A 16,410-nucleotide genomic window follows, 5' to 3' on the forward strand; every position below is an offset into this window, starting at 1 on the left:
TGCATTTTTGCTATCTGATGTCAGTTACTCTGGTGTAAATCAAGGGTAACTCTACTGACTCTACTGACTGGAGTTCTTCCAGATTTACACAAGGGTAAGATCAGAATTTTTGGCCTCCAATACTCATTTTCTGGATTAAATGGAACAACACTTCTTATATTTGTTCTTCCTTTCATTAGAAGAGGATAACTTTGTGTAATTAACATGCCAATAATTAAAGATTCCAAGATTATGTACTAATTTCTCTCTCTCAAAATTTTATCAGCAGTAATTGCATTAACATTTCCCCCCATCTCCCTTGGGAATTTATTAAACTTTCATTTGGCCCTAATTCCCCACCCTCCTTTCCTTGCGTCTCTGAAAATTTGCCAGAGACATCAAGAAGTTCAAGCAGCTCGACTTTCTTGAGAACAAAGGGGAAAACTGCAGTACTTTTCAGTTTTGAAAACGTCCCTGAAGAGTAGGGAAAGCTTTCTGGAGATGCTCATAAAAGCTGCATTTAATTTTGTCTCAGAAATGGCTACTAGAGCCAGTGGTGAATTTATTAACAAAATGGTTTTGCACTGCAAAAAGGTAGTTTCGTCAAAACCGAAACTTTTTTCAGAACCATATCAGTTTCAACAAAAAAATTGTGGGGAAGGTCTCAGATCCAGGATGGAATTTCTGGTGAAAACAAGAGCTCTCTATCTTAGAACTAGCCAATAGCCCAGTGGTTACAAGTATTTTCTTGGTACGTAAGAGACTCAGGTTCAAGTTCCTCCTCCAACTGAGTGACCTTAGCTATTTTTGTATGGTTCTCTTTCTCACTCTCTTGATGAAAAATTTCAAAAGGTCTAGTTACTGTTCTGAAGTGGAATGAAAACAAAATGTTGACACCTTGAAGTTTGTCATAACACAAATTTCCTGTTTTCCAGCTAGCCCTAATGGGCTCACTCATTCCTTGTGATAATGGCATCAGCAGCTTCCTACTGATAGGAGTTATGAAGGAGTTGACTCACGGTTGATGGTTCTTTCTGGCTGAGTGTGGCAGAGCAGCTCTCTCTCCACTGATCTGCCACCAGTGGCTGTTCTGCCTCTGCAGTGACCTGCCTCTTCCTGTGACTTGGCCTTCCTGCCAGGTCACTTCAAAGTCTCTCCCCTTCCAGAGTAGTCTGTGAACAAAAATCAAAGGGAATTAATGCCAATTAACTGAATTAATAAGAGATGGAAGGGAATGACTCCCTCGCAGGGTGCTTCAGACTGTGGTTGTCTGAGAAGCTCCTGCCTTCAATCAGCCCTTTCCTCAGAAGCTGAGGGCTGAAGGTCTGTTCTCTTCCCTGGTCCGCCCTGGTTCTGCTACCCTTTTAAGCTCCTCCTCCAGCCTGTACATGCCTTGAACGTGTGGCAAGGTGGAGCTGAGTGAGCCCAGTGCAGCTCCTTAACACCTGGTTTCAGAGTAGCAGCCGTGTTAGTCTGTATCCGCAAAAAAAACAGGAGTACTTGTGGCACCTTAAAGACTAACAAATTTATTTAAGCATGAGCTTTCGTGAGCTACAGCTCACTTCTTCGGATGCATAGAATGGAACACACAGACGGGATATTTATACATACAGAGAACCTTAACCTTTAACCCTTAACACCTGGTTGTCTAGGGTGGGGTTTGCATACTCCATCACAGAATGAAATTGTAATGCATTTAAGGTCTATGGGTGTGATCATGTGATCACCCACCACAAGACCATACAAAAGCATACCTATTATTTCCCCCCTTCTGCTGCATTTTATCTTTAATCTAAATTTTTCTGTCAGTCTCTTTCTGGTTAGGGAAACTGACTTGACAAAATTAAAACCTTAGTGAGTAAGAGGACAATGTTTTGTTGTATGCTAATTAATGTTTCCATCATTTAAGAAAAGGGTTAAGAAAAAACAACTGATTTTATAAATTATATTTTTTTCTGCATGCTTAAGTTAATACAATAGGAGGTTTACATCTCATGTGATTAGGGAGTAATTCAGTTTTAGACTGTGAAACCACCCCAGAGTTTAGCACTAGCCATGGGGTGCAGGAAGTAATAACATCTAATAATTCATAAGCCATGACATCTGCCCTCTCCTCCGCCACACTGGGGGCCATCTTCAAGGATTGAACCCAGGGCTCTGGTTCTAAGAATGAGACTTTACTATTTGACCTCAAGGACCAGATTCATTGGGTTGGAAGCAGCTGCAGCCTCATAAATATCTATCAGTCATCTAGCCACTAGAGGGGGACAAAGACCCTCACCATGGGCTATACAGCTATTTATGTAAACATTTCAAATGCTTACATTGTAATAAATTGCTACTGTCTGTGCTGCTAGAACTTTGTGGACACCGTGTCTTTGTGTCAGACTAGGCAGCTGGTGCTGATTCAAACAACAAAAGAAAAATGGGAGTTCTTCTTTGAGTGGTTGCCCAATGGAAGCTTAGACATGGGTCTGTCAGCTGTAGTTTGCCTGGTTCTGCCGATAGGCTACACCACAGTGAAGGAGGGAACTAGACTCTAAGGTGGCAATCAGTTGGTTGACATCTGAAGGGGATGAAGGTTTCAGGGGCAGACTAATGTGTCCTTGTCTAGCTGAAAATTTGGAATCAAAGTGATTATCCTAAATTAGCAGTGTAGATTGCCCAGAGCTAAAGGATGAGTCCCGTTACAGAAGAGATGCCAACCTGAAAACTGAGTTGAAAGACTGAATACATCAAAGGAACATAAGATTTGCTATTCAGGATTAGACCATTTGCCTCTAGCCATGGTTTATACTGGGTATTCCTGAAGTAGGTGAAACAGTCCATGTCACTGGCCAACTGAATAGTGCTATATGTTGGGCAGAAGGGCTCCTTCCTGAGAGAAGGGGAGGAGGAGAAAGAACATGAGGGAAGCAAACAGAACTTTGTTTTAGTCAGAATAGAAAAGGTAACCTCCTCCCTTTGCTGCAGCCTTATTTGTTTTTCTTTTATGCATAAGCATGATGCACCCTCCATTAATTCAGCGGAGAGGGGAGATTTCCATGGAAACAGCAGGACTCCATTTCTTTTAAACTCTGATGCCTGATTTCCTTCTTGAATGGAAATCAATGCAATGGTAATGGTATAAACATTCAGAGCCTGGCACAGAGATAATATATGTGTACAGTGGTCTGCCCCATTCCTTCATTCTTCACCTCACCCTACTGATCCTCCACCACTTCATTCTCTTCTCTCCTTTCTTTCTCTATCAGTTTTCCTCTCCATTCCATTGGTCTTTTTATCTGCCTATCTTCTTCCCGACCATGTTGTTTTTCTTCCTATTTTTGGGTTGTTTTAAACATTTTAAACATGTTTTAAATAACAGAATGGATGGTGGCTTGGGCTCACTGCCTGCATGCAAGTCTTTGGGTACATATTGGGGTGGCCAGCCCATGTCACTGTCTATGCTGCCAGGGAGTCACTGTTACTGTTAACTGAGTTAGTTAGATCAAAGCTAACTCAGGTATGTCTACATGTGCTGCAGTCACACCTCTGATTGCTGTGCCTATATAAATACCCTCCATTAGGGACTGGGACATTCCTACCAGTTGGTGATGAGTGTAGTTTGAATACCTAGACAATTATGATGTACAAATTTTGTAATAATCATCCAGAGCTATTTGTATGGGTACTTTCTTGGTTGCTTAGGTAGAGGGGAGAGAGAGAGAGAGAATCCACTGCTGGACCCACTAACCCCCCAACCCAACTGCTCTCAAGTTTAAACCTATTCACCCTCAAGTCTTAATGCTGTGGCAACTATTCTTCTATTCAAGGAGAAGCGGACAAGAACTGCAGAGCTCTCTGTGGAGCATGCTAACAAGAGGTGCATGTGGTTTCCCTTCTCACTGCACCCCAGTGATCCTGAGATTGACTGGTGATATATGACAGGGCCAAGGAAAAAAATACACCAGGAAAGACAATCAAGAAACTGATTTTGTGTCAGGACCTGACAAATCTTTTATCCTGAGAAGGGAAACAAAGCTGATTAGAAGCAGGTGGATGGGTGGGTTTACATACGAGGACCTAGTTTGGTTTCTCCTGGAGGAACATTTGTGGGAGGAGGCCAAGTGTGAGGTAGCTGAGGGGAGAACTCTCCAAGGTGAACCCCAGAGTTTCCTTTAAACCATTCCTTCTGGAGGGAGGAGTTTGGGCAGCATAGATGATGGTGGTTCCCCCTCCAAGTCCCATGGATATCAGGCTCTGTGGAATCCTACAAGGAGGCTTGCCCTGATGGCTCCTGCAGAAGCTGCACTGCCATTCACTGGGTCCCCCAGTGTGATCAGTAGCCGCTGCAGAAAGGGTTCAGAAGGAAGTAACACAACTCCCACCTAGATTTCTATATGGAAGCCGCTGAGCTCTGGAGGGGATGGTACTGCAGAGAGCAGCACCTCTCCTGCTCCCTCCATCCCACCTTCTGAACTCTGTGGAGATCTATCTTTATGGAGGCAACACACCCTCACTCTGTACAGAAAAAGAGAGAGGGGATCTGCACCCGGAGTGTCCATGGATTAAAATCTGGCCCTATTCAAGAGTTGCAAGATCGTCATTGACTGTAGTTTGGAAGAGCAGAGCAAGAAGAGATGTGACATCAGAGTAATGTCGGTACCCCTGTTTGGGCTGTTGGCAGCAGGGACTGAACATAGGACTTCTGGATCTTCAAGCACAAACCTCTACTGCAGGGATCGGCAACCTTTGGCACGCAGTCCATCAGGGAAAACCACTGGTGGTCCGGGACGGTTTGTTTACCTGCAGCATCCGCAGGTTTGGCTGATCACAGCTCCCACTGGCCGCAGTTCCAGGCCACCACTGTGGGAAGCAGCGTGGGCTGAGGGATGTGCTGGCCACCACTTCCCGTAGCCCCCATTGGCCTGGAACGGCAAACCACAGCCCGTGGGAGCTGCGATCAGCTGAACCTGCAGATGCTGCAGGTAAACAAATCGTCGTAGCCCACCAGCAGATTTCCCTGACAGGCCACGTGCCAAAGGTTGCCAATCCCTGCTCTAGTGCCTAAAAGATCTGTCTCAGGCCTGGTCTACACTGGGGGGGGGGGGTTCGATCTAAGGTACGCAACTTCAGCTACGTGAATAGCGTAGCTGAAGTCGAAGTACCTTAATTCGAATTACTTACCCATCCTCACGGCACAGGATCGACGTCTGCGGCTCCCCCGTCGACTCCGCCACCGCCGTTCACGGTGGTGGAGTTCCGGAGTCGACGGGAGCGCGTTCGGAGTTCGATATATCGCGTCTAGATGAGACACGACATATCGAACTCTGAGAAATCGATTGCTACCCGCCGATATGGCGGGTAGTGAAGACGTACCCTCAGTTAGCCATGGCTGTGACAGGCTCATCAATCTCTAGTTGGCCAAGCACCACCAGAGGGGGACAGAGCACCACACTGAGTGGGCGTGGCATTACATAAGGGTTTAGGCATCATTGTTAGTTAGAAATAATGGTGTTTATTCATCAGGGTTTTGACTTACCAAGAATCCTTTTTGCTGCCTCATATGAATCCAAAACCCCACCATCGCCAAAATGCAACCCAGAAAACTTGTTTGGTTAAGATGGTATCTATCCATCTGTTTCTTTCTTTCTCCAGTGTAAGGACAAGCAATATAAATGTTCCGGTCCTCTTGGAAAGGAGAAGTTGAATGGCCGGATGCACAGTCCTGATCAGTACTTTGAAAGAGGAATGTGGTGTAACTCAGTTGAAAAACACACCTGTGCACGCGCGCGCACACGCGCGCGCACACACACACACTTCAGCCTAAAGGTTCCCTGTTGTCAAAATGTTTTTAAAAACTGCTAGATGGTGCAGAGAGGGAGAGAGTGAGGGCTAGTCTACACTTACCTGCCGGGTCGACGCGCTGAGTTCGACTTCTCGGAGTTCGAACTATCACGTCTAATCTAGACGCGATAGTTCGAACTCCCCGCGCGCTCCGGTTGACTCCGGTACTCCACCACTGCAAACGGCAGTGGCGGAGTCGACCTTGGAGCCGTGGACTTCAATCCCGCGGCGTCTGGACGGGTAAGTAGTTCGAACTAGGGTACTTCGAGTTCAGCTACGCTATTCACGTAGCTGAACTTGCGTACCCTAGTTCAACCCCCGCCCTTAGTGTAGACCTGCCCTGAGAGAGATATTCCACTCTAGATCAAAGGAAATAGGATTCAACTGAGCTAGAGTGGCATAGGGCAGATGAAAGTTGGTTTCAGTTCATGAAAAGTAACAGCTTTTATTAGCATAACAGAAACAATGAAAAAGAGAAAATGAAAGAACAAAGGGAGCAGACAACAAGGGGTTACTCCAGACTGAGTGGAGAGGTTTACCACTAAATGACAGACATAGTTGCTACTCAAAGGGTGGATAACTCAGATGGAGCATCCAGGGCTCCAGCACTAAATACAGTCACACATCGCCTCACAGGTGTTTCAAGAATGTGATGTTCTGTGTTTGAGCAGGCTTTATAAGTCATTCTGGGAACTATTCTTTGAACCCTTTCCAATTTTTCAATATCCTTTTGGAAGTGTGGACACCAGAACTGGACACAATATTCCAGTAATTATACATTAATGATTGCAGGTGATGAGTTATTTTACAGATGGGTGAAGTGGGATCAAATGATTTGCCCAAAGTTAAAGCAAGTCAGTGGCAGAGCTGGGACTAGAACCCTGAAGTCTCAGTCATGTGCTCTAAATACTGAATAATTCTGCCTCTCTTGGTGTTGGGTTCAACCTGAACTTGTAACCTTCTAGTCCAGAGGTAAGCACTATGAACCGAGCCATACAGATACCAGCCAAAGGGGAAAGCACTGGCTGTGAATAGGCATAAATATACATGCCCTTGTCATGCTAAAGTCTCATTTGAAAAGGGATTTACTATTTATATGTCTGTTTTTCTTATCCATATAGATCTAATACCTCTTAACCTGCTGGCTAATGGCATTCACTCTGCTTGTCCTCAGTACATGCTGTGGAACCCCCCAACTCTTCTTCCCTAGCCACATAGCTGAAACAATGGGAAAGCCAGAACAATTTGCCTTTAACAAAGCTGCAAAGCTAAAAATCAAACTGCTTGGTTATCCGTGTCAGCCTTCCTACATGTTACAAATTACACCTTCTGCCAAGCCCGTCAATCAGGAGCTGTCCAGCATGCAGGAAGGGGCCTGCCTCTGGCGGACAAGTATTTCCAAGGTGGGGGAAGAGGGAGGAACCAAACCAGCCTTACAATCAATCTCATGCAGTTTCACCTGACAAGAAAATCAGCAACTCGAGAGACTCCGCTGCCAAGGAGAACAAGCTAGAGATATCACTGGGGAAAACCACTATACAGAGCACTTCCCAGGGCACGGCTGTATTCTGGTTAAGATATAGAATAAGGACACAGGCTCTGGCCTTTGATTACCACAGTCCATTTTCATCACCACTAAGACAAATGCAGATGATCTTTATGTGTTATCCACAGCCCTTCTTGCCCCTTCTCTACTGCCCAAGTCTCTATAGGTCTGCACCGCAGAGGATTTTCTATGCCTCTCAATATTTTTCTGTGTCTAGTCTTACCTTGCTTTCACTGAGTGACATAGGCAGAAACATCTCAGCTCTTCAGCTGAATCTACCCAATCTACCCATGCTGGTTTGCTCTGTTCTGCTGTGGGCTGGGCTTGTGCCGCATGAAGAAGGGATAGGAAGAGCTCCAAGGGGCTTTTTGCAGGAATAGTCACAGATACTGCCGCTTGCTTCTAAAGACCTGGCTATCGGGTTGCCAGGTGTCCAGTTTTTGACCAGAATTCCAGGTCAAAAAGGGACCCTGGCGGCTCCATTCAGCACAACTGACTGGGCTGTTAAAAGACCTGTCAGTGGTGCAGCGGGGCTAAGGCAGGCTCCCTGCCTGCCATGGCTCCGCGCAGCTCCCGGAAGCAGCAGCGTGTCCCCACTCCGACTCCTACTCAAAGGGGCAGCCAGGGGGCTCTGCATGCTGTCCCCGCCCCAAGTGCCAGTTCTGCAACTCCCATTGTCCAGGAACTGCGGCCCATGGGAGCTGCGGGGGCGGCGCCTGCAGACAGGAAAGCGTGCAGAGCCTCCTGGCCACACCTCCACATAGGAGCCAGAGGGGGGACATGCCGCTGCTTCCAGGAGCTGCCTGAGGTAAGCACCACCTAGCGCCTGCACCCCTGACCTCCTCCTGTGCCCCAACCCCCTGCCCCAGCCCTGATCCCCCTCCCACCCTCCAAACCCCTTGGCCCCAGCCTGCAGCATCCTCCTACACCTCAAATCCCTCATCCCTGGCCCCACCCCAGAGCTTACACCCCCAGCCCTATCCCCCACCACACCCAAACTCCTCATTTATGGCCCCACTCCAGAGCCTGCATTCCCAGCCATAGACCCCATCACCTCCCTCACGCCAACCCCCTGAGCCAGCCCAGTTAAAATGAGCGAGTGAGTGAGGGTGGGGAGAGTGAGCGACAGAGGGAGGGAGGGATGGAGTCAGAGGAGACAGGGCCTCGGAGAAGGGGCAGGATAGGGGAGCCTCAGACGAAGGACGGGGAAAGGGTGTTTGGTTTTGTGGAAGTAGAATGTTGGCAACCCTACTCAGCTATTGACTGCAACATAACAGCCATTAGTGTAAATATTTATTTTTAAATAAACATTTTTATAACCGTAGCATCCAGAGGTTCTAATGAGGATAAGGCCCCATCGTGCCAGGTGTTGTACTGTGCTAAGAGGCAGGTAGAGGCCTTTTTATAAAAACTGAACCCCAAAAGCATGGTTTTTAAGAAGAAAGATTTTTTGTTCTGACAAAAAAAGTCTAACCTTTCACCCAAATTTTGTGCACCAAAATGCTGTTCAAAGCTGAGCCGCTGAGTACCAAAATATGAAGGGAAAATTAAGCATCTTTCTGTAGAATAGGAACTGTCCCTTTATGTGCATGGCTGAGTGAATTATGATTGGTGTTTTCTTATGATTTGAGTTCCAACTTTTTGCTAGCTTTGCTCACCTCCGAATCATTAATGTATCTATTCTCTCAACACCAATGTGAGGTAGGTCAGTGCTTTTATCCCTCATTTTACAGTTATGGAAGTGAGGCACAGAAAGACCAGCTGAGGGTCATACAAGAAGGATATGTCAGAATCGGGAATTGAACTTGGGTGTCTTTACTTTATGGTCAGTGTCTTTATAAAAAACCCCTTCCTCCCCAGAGTTCGGTAAATACTACCTAAATAAAAAAAAGTCTGTAAATTTGACATAGCCATGTTGTAGCCATGTTGATCCCAGGATATTAGAGAAACAAGGTGAATGGAGTAGTATCTTTTATTGGACCAACTTCTGTATCTCACCAACAGATGTTAGTCCAATAAAAGATAATACCTCACCCATCTTGTCTCTCTGATAAATTTTCTGTGACAGTATTGGAACCACTTTATATTTTTGTTTTCCACAAATCTTATAGCAAACAAATTAGTTTCCTGGTAGAAATGTCCCCCACAATTGTGGATCTGAAGGGAATATTGCAGAGTATGTGTGCGAAGGGAATTTTGAATTCTCCTTCATAAGTATCCACACTGGGAACCTAATTCTAGGAATTATTCTCATCCAACCACAGAACAGAAATAATATCATGTGACCAATCAAAATTGCTGTAAGGTCCCCACTCCACAAGCACAAGGCCCTAACCCCACAGACTCTGACCAGTTAGGGGGAGGGCAGAGAAGGGAGCTGGATCCAGAAATTGGAGGAAATCCCACCTCAGACTTCCTGTTGCCAGCCTGCCTCTTATTGGAGGAGAAGAGTGATACTCCAGAGTGGAAGCTCATCCCTGACCAAGTGAGGATAGGGGACTGGTTAGCTCTATGCCAATTGGCTGGCATGGGGTGTGGCTGGAGAAAGGAGGCATATGGCTTAGGTCAGACCACAGACTGCTGCTGTTGCTGACCTTGAGAGGAGGAGGAGGAGGAGGAAGCCTAAATGAAGCCTGAAACTAAATAGAGCCTGATCTCTAGCGAAGCTACATAGAACATGTTTGCAGCCAAGCTGAGGGAGTGGCTCAGCCACAGGAGAGGAGGTCTGACCAGCATGGCCACTGGGACAGGCACCATCAACACAGCAGAGACTGAGATTCATGGGAGATGAGCCGTTTGGTCCTAGTAGGAGGCACGCAGTCAGGGCTGCCCGGGGTGGGGGGGGCAAGTGGGGCAATTTGCCCCGGGCCCCACAGGGCCCTGTGAGCCCTGGCCCGGCTGCATTTTGGTTGGCAGGGGGGGGCCTTCAGTTACTCTGGGTCTTCAGTGGCATTTCGGCAACGGGGGGGCCCTTCAGTGCTGCTGAAGACACGGAGCGACTGAAGGGCCCCCCGCCGCTGAAATGCCACTGAAGACCCGGACCGCTGCCGGGTGACTACAAGCCCCGCAGCTCCCCCGCTTTGCCCCAGGCCCCCTGAATCCTCTGGGCGGTCCTGCAAACATTCCTGGGTTGTGATTTGGGATCCATGTAACAAACCCACCTCTAATTCTGAATAGTTGCAATGGACTGTTTAAGAGCTAGCTACAGACTAATCATTATTCACAGACATTATTCAGTGAATAACCTTAAAATAATGTAGGAACATGTGGGAAACATGATCTGCTCATGGACAATTCGAGAACAGAAAAGAGGTGAAACTTGGCAATTTGTTCATTACAAACCATATTCACTTCACTCCAGGGCTTATCCGGAAGGTGGTTATTACCATCTACCAGAGGGCTGTAGATTCCTGCATCCTTATGAAGGGATTTGGGCTCTTTTGTTGAGTTATCCTGATGACAAATGCCTTGAAGCCTGCAGGAAAGTGCAGTATAATTACTGCTGAGTAATAGTAGCAGGTGGATTTTTTCAGTTCCAAACAGCGTGTCAGAGGAGTTGGTCTCAATCTTGGTAGAGGGGACTAAGACCTGAGTGGGAGGAAAGTCATGCAGGAAAAACCATAGGAACAGCTTAGATGTATGTTTGGTTTACTGTTATTTTAATAATAAATCCAACTCTAGAAAGGGAGTAAATTGCAACTGTATGCAATTTGGAATGAAGTGGCAACTACACCTGTTTGAACAAGGTGTGGGATAAAAGCTTCCCTTGGACAAATGGGAGAAATGGAAGTGGTTGTAAAACACATGCCAGAACATCAGAAACAACTGCCTGGTCTGCAGCTCTCCAACAATAGCTGCAGACCCTTCAAGACGGTCGTTAATGGTCTTAACACCAGTAAAGCCAAACCCCCGGAAGGGAGTGTGCTTGTGGATTCCGTTTAGAGCAGGAAGGCAGCTACACCTGCTGATACCATTTTTGTCCTCTGCTGAAAGGTGCCATAAACTCCCAATTACCCTAAAAACATACTAAAAACTCTGGGATGTAAACAGCCTATTCTTCAGGTCTACGTGGTGGGCTTCATAACATGGGACTGTATCTGTGAACAATACAGACGTATCGCCAAAAGGGATACATTCAAACAGTGAAGTTTTTCCCCCCAGAATTGTTGCAAAGTAGTGATGCCAATCCTTGAATCCAGCCATGCTGTGCTAGGCACAGGAACTAAGGGTGGGCTGGGAGACAAAAGGGAGTGTTGCAGAGGCTACGGACGGACAAAGCTAAGTGTTCTGTGGCTATTCTCTTTCCTTTTCTTGATCCTGAGACAATCAGTGGGACAATCTCCCAAGGTCTGAACCCCAAAGAGTAAGCAATTGAATCAACTGGTTGTATACAATGTTATTGTGTATAAAAATAGGTTGAGTAAGGTCTTTTATGAAAGCTTGTAATAAGGTTCTGAACTTGATGGTCTTTATAAATATGTAGAGACTATGGTTATGAATCTATGTATCTGTGTATATAGAATACCTGTAATATGCTTGTGACCTGTACTACAGTTTCAAATATACCTCACAGCAGGTTGGGGGTCTTCCAGAGCCAGGTATTCACACAAAGCCAAATGCAAGTAATGATCCATGATACAACGCAGGAAAAGACAAAAGGAACATTACAGTTAATGGGAAGACATTGAGATGCCACAGCCATCAAGTCAAGAAGGAATTCCCTCCCCCTGGCCCAGTTCTGAATAACCATGAGCTACCATAGTCAGAGAAAGAGAGGGGGAAAAGGGTCTCTGCTGTGCAAACTGCATGTGCCAAAGTGAACCGATAACTGTGGTCAAGTTTCACTCCTTTGAGGGTGCTGAACTAGAGGGGAAAAGTCCCCAAAGACCCACATAACTCAGACCCCCAGCATGTTCCCTACAGTAGAGGGTTGGGAGGAAGGTGTGCTACAGGAGCATAGGCTGGCTGTGCCAGCTCTACGGCACCTCGAGATTCCCTACCTTGGGAGAATCTTCATTTGCCTCCCTGAGGTAACTTTATGGAACCCGGCTGATGTTGCAGCACAAAGCACCATAGTTTGGGCCATATTTTAGCCCACTGTATTAAGTGCTGTTGATGTGCTTGTCTCTGTAGACGACACAAATAAAGACAGCCCTGCTTGAGGAGTTCCCCATCTGTAGAACTCTTATAAAACTCATCAGAAGATGTTAACATAGGATATTAAACATTCTCTCTCTCAGTCTCTCTCAAAATGTTTTGGTCAAGAGGGCATTTCACCGCTGTAACCTCCTTTGTGGGCCTCATACAGTAGGAAAGTCTGGAGACACTTGAATTAGGAGGGGGCAGTAGCCTGGTGTACTCGTTTTAGGAGGTAATTCCATGTATCCTGGAGGGAAGCACGGGAATCAAAGACAGAGAAGAGACAATGGAGTGGTGAGGCTGGAATTGTTGGCAGAAGAAAGCAGATGGAGGTGACACTTGGAACCAAGATCCAAGACAAAGACAGGTCTGAAGCTTGCAGGGCTTTTAAAGGTAAGGACAAATTGAACTCTGATCTAGTAGGCAAAGGGGAGCCAAGGATTCAAAGAGGAGAGCAACTCAGTCAGCTTGACAGATGCAGAGGATAATCTTAGCAGCTGCAATTTGAATAGACTGGAGCGGAGAGAGATGGGAATCAAGAAGGTTGGATAAGAAGTTTCAGTAATTGAGACAGGACGTGACTGGAGCATGAACAAGCTGTGTTTTAGCTGTCAGGATAGAAATGTAAGGTCAGAGTTTCAATATGTTGTTCCCTATTAAACCAAATTATGATCATGAATAATAACTCTCCCTTCTTGCTTTTTACACCTTACAAGGTTTTGTAGATTTAGTCATTTCTTGGTCAAATTGTAAACACTGAGCTCTTTCCTAGTCCAGTCAGTCTTTCCAAGCCCCTAATTAATTTTCTTCTCTGAACTCTCACCAGTTAGTTAATACCTTGCTGGTAATGAGGTCTCAAAAAATGAATTCACTGTTCCAGATGTGGGTACACCATAATCACATGGAGGGACTCTATTTATCTCCCTGATTTGAGGCCTCTGTGTATGCCAACATTTTTTTAAAGTATCTCATATTGCAAATGCTCATCTGATGTGCTGTTCCCTATTGCCCCTCAACTTCTTGCAACATTACTGCTTCCTCTATTTTTCCTTTCCACTTCCTATTTATATTTCAGGTGACTTCCCCGTCACCTCCCCTGCCCTATGTATTAGCTACATTTTCTAAGTAATTTTCTCTCTATACTTGTTTCTGTCAGCTAGGAGTTGGGCACCTGATCCAACAACAAACAAACAAAAACCCTGTACCCAAGAAAACTTGCCTCTCAAGATTTAGGTAGGTAGGTGAATACTGGGGCTCCCCCCCCCGCATTAAACTCTACTCCTTGGAAGCATTTTCCCCCCTCTTGGTGCTCAGGAAGCCTTTTTTATAGCATGACATGACTTTCCTGATTGGATCTTCAGCACCAAATCTTGCTTAAATACCTGATCAATTATCTGACCCTTTATACCTGCATGAGAGCTGAGTCAGTTATGGGTGTTGGGCACTTGAAAAAAATATTTCCATAGCCCTCTGCTGCTGCTGCTCAGATAGGACCTTCATACTTTACCATGGTGCCCTTATAGCATTTCTTTGTCCTTGCTGGTGGTGTGTGCAACTCACTTTAGTATCATCCGAAAATTTAATTAATGTTCTGTTTACTCCCTCTTACATAGGAGGTGGACTTTAAAAGCAGTTGGAAGGTCGACAGACTTGTGCAAGCTCTGCTTCAACTAGAACAGTGGTTCCCAAACTTTAACAACCTGTGAACCCCTTTCACTAAAATGACAAGTCTTGTGAACCCCCTTCTAAAAATGAATATTTTCAGGGATTTTCTCCTTTACCTGAGTGTAAATTATAAAAAGCTGTGATCTTGGAAATATAAAATTTGTTTATTACACACTATTTATTATTAAGTATTATTTATCATCACAGTATTTTTATTACATTATGAAAACGGCAACACTCTTCCAAGAACTCACTTTCATAGCTTGTATCACTTTGAATAAGCCTGTTATAAGACAAGGCTCCTATGTTTCATCAAGGAGTATCAGATGTGAAACAGCATAAAGGTATTTAAGACGCCAACTCAAAGAATTCCTTCTACACAAGCATTCAGGTCTTGAGCAGTCCAGGCAAACAACACATGTTACAACAAAGCTTAAATTTGTTCTTCATAATAATTTAAAAAACAACACTAGCTGCCTATTTAATTTTAAAAACAGAAAAAATATCCACTTCCCTTTCCATTTCTTATAAGGAGTCTTGAAGTTTAAATCTCCTCAGTGTGATAGATATGCTTGCTTTGATCTGCTTAGCTCTTGAACGTCCAGGCGCTCCATGATGCTGGCCCCGTGCTGCCCGGAGTCCCTAGGGACAGCTCTCCTCCACCATTAGGGAATTTTTCCCTGAGAACCCCCTGTGACATTTCATGAACCTCCAGGGGTTCGCAAACCCCAGTTTGGGAACCACTGAGCTAGAGCACTAAAAATAGTAGCATGGATATTGCAGGAAAGGCAGTGACTCGGGTTAGCCACCTGACTCCAAGCTTGAGTGGCTAGCCCAAGCCGTTGCCCATGTCACAAAGCCCACACTGCTATTTTTAGCATGCTAGCTTGATGGGAATTATATCTCCTAGCTGCAGTGTAGATATAGCTGTAGAGTCCTCATGGGGAAGGCTCCAGGAAAGGAAGCTTCCCAGGTTTAAACAGCCCTGAATATTTCTCATAAACATACTCATTAAAGTGTGTTCTGTGTTTCAGATCCTAAGAAACGTAAAGCTGTCAGCTGTAAACTGCTACACAGAGTTGTCAAACTTCTGCTTAGGATTTCAATGCCTATGTCGTAATATTGCTATTGGGAGAGGGGAGGAAAGGGTTGGTAGCCACTACACAAGAATTGAAATCTAAGGAGGAAGCTTTATAATTGACTCTGAGTTGTGGTTCAGACATAATAGTAATTTGGTTTTGGTATCAAAATATTTAACCAGCTTCAAGTTACAAATCAGACTGACTTGGATAAAACACATTAGTTGGGGTTTATACCCAAATGGACAGCCACACTCTTAGATACCTTATTAATCAAGAATTAATTATTTGTTGTGTTAATCTGATGATTTAACTAATTCATTCATTCCAATACAATATCGATGCTAATTTGTTGACTTGATTTTGATTAGATCATAGCATTATAGAATCACAGAAAAGTAGGGCTAGAAGAGACCTTGAGAAGCCATCAAGTCCAGTCCCCTGTACTGTGGCATGACCAAGTAGACCCAGATGATCCCTGACAGGTGTTTGTTCAACCTGTTCTTAAAAACCTCCAGTGAGGGGGAGTCCACAACCTCTTTTGGAAGTCTGCTCCAGAGTTTAGCTACCCTTATAGTTGGAAAGTTTTTCCTATTATTTAACCTAAATCTCACTTGCTGCAGATTAAGCCCATTACTTCTTGTCTTCCCTTCAGTGGATGAGGAGAACAATTGATCACCATCCTTTTTATAACATCCCTTAATATATTTGAAGATTGTTATCAGATGTCTTTGGAACCTTTCTTCATAGGTCAAGTTCTCTAAACCTTTTTTATTGCTCTGCAATGTGCCCACAACTTTCCTGAAGTGTAGTGCCCAGAATTGGACTTAGTATTCCAGTGCCAAGTGGAGTGGGACCTCTCATGCCTTACATATGACCTCTTCCTGTTAATACACCCCAGAATATTAGCTTTTTCCACAGCTTCATTAAATAGCTCCTGATGGAGCCATATTGGCCTATTACTATTCTTCCTAGCTTTACTTTGCCTTAGGATACTTTGCAATTGTGCCTTGAATACTGTCTCCTTGAGAATCTGCCAGGTCTCCTGAACTCCTTTTCCCTTAGATCTTCTTCCTATTAGACCTTACCTACCAGTTCTATGCATTTGTTAACATTTATTTTTTTAAGTCCATTGACCTGCTGCTTGTGTGACCAGATGTCCTGATTTTATAG

Source organism: Mauremys reevesii, linkage group 1 (assembly GCF_016161935.1).
Source record: "Mauremys reevesii isolate NIE-2019 linkage group 1, ASM1616193v1, whole genome shotgun sequence".
NCBI classification, from domain to species: Eukaryota; Metazoa; Chordata; order Testudines; family Geoemydidae; genus Mauremys; species Mauremys reevesii.